Source organism: Calliopsis andreniformis, unplaced genomic scaffold (genome assembly GCF_051401765.1).
Source record: "Calliopsis andreniformis isolate RMS-2024a unplaced genomic scaffold, iyCalAndr_principal scaffold0063, whole genome shotgun sequence".
NCBI classification, from domain to species: Eukaryota; Metazoa; Arthropoda; class Insecta; order Hymenoptera; family Andrenidae; genus Calliopsis; species Calliopsis andreniformis.
The window spans coordinates 2,000,301-2,008,600 of NW_027480472.1; positions in this window are offsets into that span (position 1 = coordinate 2,000,301).

Below are 8,300 nucleotides of genomic sequence, written 5' to 3' on the forward strand. Positions count from 1 at the left end.
AGGGTGAAGGGTAGGTTACGCGGAACGTAGCAATGACCATAACTTTCACACTGGTAGCAATTATTCGATTTATACGATGGAAAAATTGTTCTATTTATTTTGTATTTTATGCTTCGGGCGTTGACTTCTAAGGCCCTAGCTGTTCGATCTGGTGGAACAGCGCCCTAGAATGAAGCCTAGGTTGCCCGGAACGTAGAAATGACCATAACTTTCACACTGGAAGCAATTATTCGTTTTATACGATGGAAAAGCTGTTGTATTTATATTGTATTTTATGCTTCAGGCGTTGACTTCGTAGGCCCTAACCATTCGATCTGGTGGAGCAACGCCCTAGAGTGGAACCTAGGTTGCCCGGAACGTAGAAATGACCATTGCTATCACACTGGTTGCAATTATTCATTTTATACGATGGAAAAGCTGTTGTATTTATATTGTATTTTATGCTTCTGGCGTTGACTTCTTAGGCCCTAGCTATTGGATCTGGCGGGCGAACGCCCTAGAGTGACGCCTAGGTTGCACGGAACGTAGAAATGACCATCATCTTCACTCCGGTTGCAATTATTCCTGTTATACGGCGGAAAAACTGCTGCATTTTTATTGCACTTTATGCTTCGGGCGTTGACTTCTAAGGCCGTAGCTATTCGATGTGGTGGAGCAACGCCCTAGGGTGAAACCTGGATTGCCCGGAACGTAGAAATGACGATTACTGTCACACTGTTTGCAATTATTCATTTTATGCAATGGAAATACTGATGTATTTATATTGTATTTTATGCTTCTGACATTGACTTCTAAGGCCCTAACTATTCGATCTAGTGGAGCAACGCCCTAGAATGAAGCCTATGTTGCCCGGAACGTAGAAATGACCATAACCTTAACGCTGGTTGCAATTATTCCTGTTATACGATGGAAAAGGTGTTGTACTTATATTGTATTATATGCATCTGGCGATGACTTCTTAGGCCCTAACTATTCGGTCTGGTGTAGCAACGCCCTAGAGAGAAGCCTAGGTTGCCCGCAACGTAGAAATGACAATGTCTTTCAGACTGGTTGCAATTATTCCTGTTATACGACGGAAAAACTGTTGTATTTTTATTGTATTTTATGCTTCAGGCGTTGTCTTCTAAGGTCGCAGCTATTCGACCTGGTGGAGCAACGCCCTAGAGTGAAACCTAGGTTTCCCGGAACATAGAAATGACCATTACTTTCACACTGTTTGCAAATATTCATTTTATATAGTGGAAAAGCTGTTGTATTTATATTGTATTTTATGCTTCTGGCGTTGACTTTTTAGGCCCTATCTATTCGATCTGGGGGAGCAATGCCTTAGAGTGAACCCTGGGTTGCCCGGAACGTAGGAATGACCGTTACTTTCACACTGTTTGCAATTATTCATTTAATACGATGGAAATGCTGTTGTATTTATATCGTATTTTATGCCTCGGGCGTAGACTTCTTAGGCCCTAACATTTCGATCTGGTGGAGCAACGCCCGACAGTGAAGCCTAGGTTGCCCGGAACGTAGATATGACCATAACCTTCACACAGGTTGCAATTATTCGTTTTATACGGTGTAAAGGCTGTTGTATTTATTTTGTATTTTATTCTTCTGGTGTTGACTTCTTAGGCCCTAACTATTCGATTTGGTGGAACAACGCCGTAGAGTGAAGCCTAGGTTGCCCGGAACGTAGAAATGACCATTACTTTCACACTGCTTGCAATTATTCCTTTTATACAATGGAAAAGCTGTTGTATTTATATCGTATTTTATGCTTCTGGCGTTGACTTCTAAGGACCTAACTATTCGATCTGGTGGAGCAACTCCCTAGAGTGAAGCCTAGGTTGCTCGGAATGTAGAAATGACCATAACTTTCACACTGATCGCAATTATTCGTTTTATACGATGGAATAACTGTTGCACTTATATTGTATTTTATCCTTCTGGCGTTGAATTCCAAGTCCCTAGCTATTCGGTCTGGTAGAGCAACGCCCTAAAGTGAAACCTAGGTTATCCGGAACGTAGAAATGACCATTACATTCACACTGGTTGCAGTTATTCCTGTTAAACGATGGAAAAACTGTTGCATATTTATTGTATTTTATGCTTCTGGCGCTGACTTCTAAGGCCGTAACTATTCGATCTGGTGGAGCAACGCCCTAGGGTGAAGGGTAGGTTCCGCGGAACGTAGCAATGACCATAACTTTCACACTGGTAGCAATTATTCGTTTTATACGATGGAAAAATTGTTCTATTTATTTTGTATTTTATGCTTCGGGCGCTGACTTCTAAGGCCGTAGCTATCAGATGTGGTGGAGCAACGCCCTAGAGTGACGCCTAGGTTGCCCGGAAGGTAGAAATGACCATTACTTTTACAATGTTTGCAACTATTCATTCTATATGATGGAATAACTGTTGTATTTATATTGTATTTTATGCTTCTGGCGTTGACTTCTTACGCCCTAACTATTTAATCTGGTAGAGCACCGCCCTAGAGTGGAGCATAGGTTGCCCGGAACGTAGAACATACCATTACCTTCACACTGGTTGCAATTATTCCTGTTATACGATGGAAAAGGTGTTGTACTTATATTGTATTATATGCTTCTGGCGATGACTTCTTAGGCCCTAACTATTCGGTCTGGTGTAGCAACGCCCTAGAGAGCAGCCTAGGTTGCCCGCAACGTAGAAATGACAATGTCTTTCAGACTGGTTGCAATTATTCCTGTTATACGACGGAAAAACTGTTGTATTTTTATTGTATTTTATGCTTCAGGCGTTGTCTTCTAAGGTCGCAGCTATTCGACCTGGTGGAGCAACGCCCTAGAGTGAAACCTAGGTTTCCCGGAACATAGAAATGACCATTACTTTCACACTGTTTGCAAATATTCATTTTATATAGTGGAAAAGCTGTTGTATTTATATTGTATTTTATGCTTCTGGCGTTGACTTTTTAGGCCCTATCTATTCGATCTGGGGGAGCAATGCCTTAGAGTGAACCCTGGGTTGCCCGGAACGTAGGAATGACCGTTACTTTCACATTGTTTGCAATTATTCATTTTATACGATGGAAAAACTGTTTTAATTATATTGTATTTTATGCTTCTGGAGCTGACTTCTAAGGCCGTATCTATTTGATGTGGTGGAGCAACGCCCTAGAGCGAAGCCTAGGCTGCCCGGAACGTAGAAATGACCATTACTTTCACATTGGTTGCAATTATTCCTGCTATACGAAGGAAAAACTGTTGTATTTATATTGTATTTTATGCTTCTGGCGTTGACTTCTAAGGCCGCAACTATTCGATCTGGTGTAGCAGCGCCCTAGAGTGAAGCCTGGGTTGACCGAAACCTAGGAATGACCGTTACTTTCACACTGTTTGCAATTATTCATTTTATACGATGGAAAAACTGTTTTAATTATGTTGTATTTTATGTTTCTGGCGTTGACTACTAAGTCCATAGCTATTCGATGTGGTGGCGCACCGACCTAGGGTGAAGCCTAGGTTGCCCGGAACGTAGAAATGACCATTACCGTCACACTTGTTGCAATTATTCCTGTTATACGATTGAAACATTGTGAATTTTTATTTTATTTTATGCTTCTGGCGTTGGCTTCAAAGGACCTAGCTATTCCATCTGGTGGAGCAACGCCCCAGGGTGAAGCCTCGGTTGCCCGGAACGTAGCAATGACCATAACTTTCACACTGGTAGCAATTATTCGTTTTATACAATGGAAAAACTGTTCCATTTATTTTGTATTTTATGCTTCGGACGTTGACTTCTAAGGCCCTAACTGTTTCATCTGGTGGAGCAACGCCCTAGAGTGAAGCCTAGGTTGCCCGGAACATAGAAATGACCATAACTTTCACACTGGTTGAAATTATTCCTGTTCTACGATGGAGAAACTGTTGTATTTATATCGTATTTTATGCTTCTGGCGTTGACGTCTAAGGACCTAACTATTCGATCTTGTGGGGCAACGCTCTGGAGGGAAGCCTAGGTTGCTCGGAATGTAGGAATGACCATAAATTTCACACTGGTTGCAATCATTCGTTTTATACGATGGAAAAACTGTTGCATCTTTATCATATTTTATGCTTCGGGCGTGGACTTGTTAGGCCCTAACTTTTCGATCTGGTGGAGCAACTCCCTAGAGTGAAGCCTAGGTTGCCCGGAACGTAGAAATGACCATAACTTTTACACTGGTAGCAATTATTCGTTTTATACAATGGAAAAACTGTTCTATTTATTTTGCATTTTATGCTTCGGGCGTTGACTTCTAAGGCCCTAACTGATTGATCTGGTGGAGCAACGCCCTAGAGTGAAGCCTAGATTGCCCGGAACGTTGTAATGACCAGTACTTTCACACTGTTTGCAGTTATTCCTGTTATACCATGGTAAAACTGTTGCATCTTTATTGCATTTTATGCTTTTGGCGTTGACTTCTAAGGCCCTAACTATTCGATCAGGTGGAGCAACGCCCTAGGGTGAAGCCTAGGTTGGCCGCAATGTAGAAATGTCCATAACTTTCACACTGGTTGCAATTATTCGTTTTATACGATTGAAAAGCTGTTGTATTTATATTGTATTTTATGCTTCGGGCATCGACTTTTAAGGCCCTTACTATTCGATCTGTTGGAGCAACGCCCTAGGGTGAAGCCTAGGTTGCCGGGAACGTAGAAATGAGCATAACTATCACACTCGTTGCAATTATTCGTTTTATACGATGGAAAAGCTGTTGCACCTTTATTGTATTTTATTCTTCTGGCGTTGACTTCTAAGGCCGTAGCTATTAGATGTGGTGGAGCAACGCCCTAGTGTGACGCCTAGCTTGCCCGGAACGTAGAAATGACCGTATCTTTCACACTGTTTGCAATTATTCATTTTATTCGATGGCAAAGCTGTTGTATTTATATTGTATTTTATGCTTCTGGCATTGACTTCTTAGGCCCTAACTATTCGATCTGGAGGCGCAATGCCCCAGAGTTAAGTCTAGGATGCCCGAAACGCCGAAATGATCATTGCTTTCACGCTTATTGCAATTATTCCTCTAATACGATGAAAAGACTGTTGTATTTTTATTGTATCTTATGCTCCTGGCGTTGACTTCTAAGGCCCTAACTATTCGATCTGGTGGAGCAACACCCTAGAGTGAAGCCTAGGTTGCCGGAACGTCGAAATGACCAGAACTCTCACACTGGTTGCAATTATTCGTTTTATACGATGGAAAAGCTGTTGTATTTATATCGTATTTTATGCTTCTGGCGTTGACTTCTTAGGCCCTAACTATTCGACCTGGTGGAGCAACGCTCTAGAGTGAAACCTAGGTTATCCGGAACGTAGAAATGACCAGTGCATTCACACTGGTTGCAGTTATTCCTGTAAAACGATGGAAAAACTGTTGCATCTTTATTGTACTTTATGCTTCTGGCATTGACTTCTTAGGCCCTAACTATTCGATCTGGTGGAACAACGCCCTAGAGTGAAGCCTGGATTGCCCGGAACGTAGAAATGACCATCACTTTCGCAAGGGTTGCAATTATTCCTGTTATACGAAGGACAAACAGTTGGATTTTTATAGGACTTTATGCTTCTGGATTTGACTTCTAAGGCCCTACGTATTCGATCTGGTGGAGCAATACCTCACAGTTAAATCTAGGATGCCCGAAACGCCGAAATCATCATTACTTTCACACTGATTGCAATTATTCATGCTATATGAAGGAAAAACTGTTGTACTTTTATTGTATTTTATGCCTTGGGCGTTGACTTCTAAGGCCCTAGCAATTCGATCTGGTGGAACAACACCCTAGAGGGAAGCCTAGGTTGCCCGGAACGTAGAAGTGACCATTTCCTTCACACTGGTTGCAATTATTCCTGTTACACGGTGGAAGGACTGTTGTATTTTTATAGCACTTTATGCTTCTGGCGTTGACTTCTTAGGCCCTAACTATTCGCTCTGGTGGAGCAACGCCCTAGAGAGAAGCCTAGGATACCCGGAACGTAGAAATGACCAATACTTTCATACTGGTTGTGGTTATTCCTGTTATAGGATGGAAAAACTGTTGCATTTTTATTGTATTTTATGCTTCTGGCGTTGACTTCTAAGGCCCTAGCTATTCCATTTGGTGGAGCAACGCCCTAGCGTGAAGTCTAGGTTGCCCGAAACGTAGAAATGACCAGTACTTTCACACTGGTTGCAGTTATTCCTGTTATACGATGGAAAAACTGTTGCATTTTTATAGTATTTTATGTTTCTGGCGTAGACTTATAAGGTCCTAGCTATTCGATCTCGTGGGGCAACGTACAAGAGTGAACCGTATGTTGCCCGAAACGTAGAAATGACCATTACTTTCACACTGGTTACAATTATTCCTGTTACACGATGGAAAAACTGTTGTATTTTTATTGTATTTTATGCGTCTGGAGTTGCTTTCTAAGGCCCTAACTATGCGACCTGGTGGTGCAATGCCCTAGAGTGAAGCCTAGGTTGCACGGAACGTCGAAGTGCCCATTACTTTCACACTGGCTGCAGTTATTCATTTTGTGCGATGGAAAAGCCCTTCTATTTATATTGTATTTTATGCTTCTAGCGTTGACTTCTCAGGCCCTAAATATTCGATCTGTTGGAACAACGCCCTAGATTGAAGCCGAGGTTGCCCGGAACGTAGAAATGACCATAACTTTCACACTGGTAGCAATTATTCGTTTTATACAATGGAAAAACTGTTCTATTTATTTTGTATTTTGTGCTACGGGTGTTGACTTCTAAGGCCGTAACTATTCGATCTGGTGGCGCAACGGCCTAGAGTGAAGCCTAGGTTGTCCGGAACGTAGAAATGACCATAACTTTCACACTGTTTGCTATCATTCGTTTTATACGATGGAAAAACTGTTATATTTATATTGTATTTTATGCTTCTGACGTTGACTTCTTAGGCCCTAACTATTCGATCTGGTGGAACAACGCCCTAGAGTGAAGCCTAGGTTGCCTGGAACGTAGAAATGACAATTACTTTCACACTGTTTGCAGTTATTCCTGTTATATGATGGAAAGACTGTTGCATCTTTATTGTATTTTATGCTTCTGGCGTTGATTTGTAAGGCCCTAACTATTCGATCTGGCGGAGCAACGCCGTAGAGTGAAGCCTAGGTTGCCCGGAACGTAGAAATGACCATTACATTCACACTGGTTGCAATTATTCGTTTTATACAATGGAAAAGCTGTTTTATTTATTTTGTATTTTATGCTTCGAGCGTTGACTTCTAAGGCCCTAACTATTCGATCTGGTGGAGCAAAGCCCTAGTGTGAAGCCTAGGTTGCCCGGAACGAAGAAGTGACCATAACTTTCACACTGGTTGCTATTATTCGTTTTATACAATGGAAAAACTGTCATATTTATATTGTATTTTATGCATCTGGCGTTGAGTTCTTTGGACCTAACTGTTCGATATGGTTGAACAACGCCCTAGAGTGAAGCCTAAGTTGCCCGGAACGAAGAAATGACCATCACTTTCAAACTGGTTGCAATTATTCCTGTTATATGATGGAAAAACAGTTGTACTTTTATTGCATTTTATGCTTCGGGCATTGACCTCTAAGGTCCTATCTATTCTATCTGTTGGAGCAACGCCCTAGGGTGAAGACTAGGTTGCCCGGAAAGTAGAAATGACCATAACTATCACACTGGTTGCAATTATTCGTTTTATACGATGGATAAGTTGTTGCATCTTTATTGTATTTTATTCTTCTGGCGTTGACTTCTAAGGCCGTAGCTATTAGATGTGGTGGAGCAACGCCCTAGTGTGACGCCTAGGTTGCCCGGAACGTAGAAATGTCCGTATCTTTCACACTGTTTGCAATTATTCATTTTATTCGATGGCAAAGCTGTTGTATTTATATTGTATTTTATGCTTCTGGCGTTGACTTCTTAGGCCCTAACTATTCCATCTGGTGGAACAACACCCTAGGGTGAAGCCTAGGTTGCCCGGAAAGTATAAATGACCATAACTTCCACACTGGTAGAAATTATTCGTTTAATACAGTGGAAAAACTGTACTATTTATTTCGTATTTTATGCTTCGGGCGTTGACTTCTAAGGCCCTAGCTATTCGATCTGGTGGAGCAACGCCCTAGAGTGAAGCCTACGTTGCTCGGAACGTAGAAATGATCATTACTTTCACAATGTTTGCAACTACTCATTTTATACGATGGAATAACTGTTGTATTTATATTGTATTTTAAGCTCCTGGCGTTGACTTCTAAAGCCGTAGCTATTAGATGTGGTGGAGCAACGCCCTAG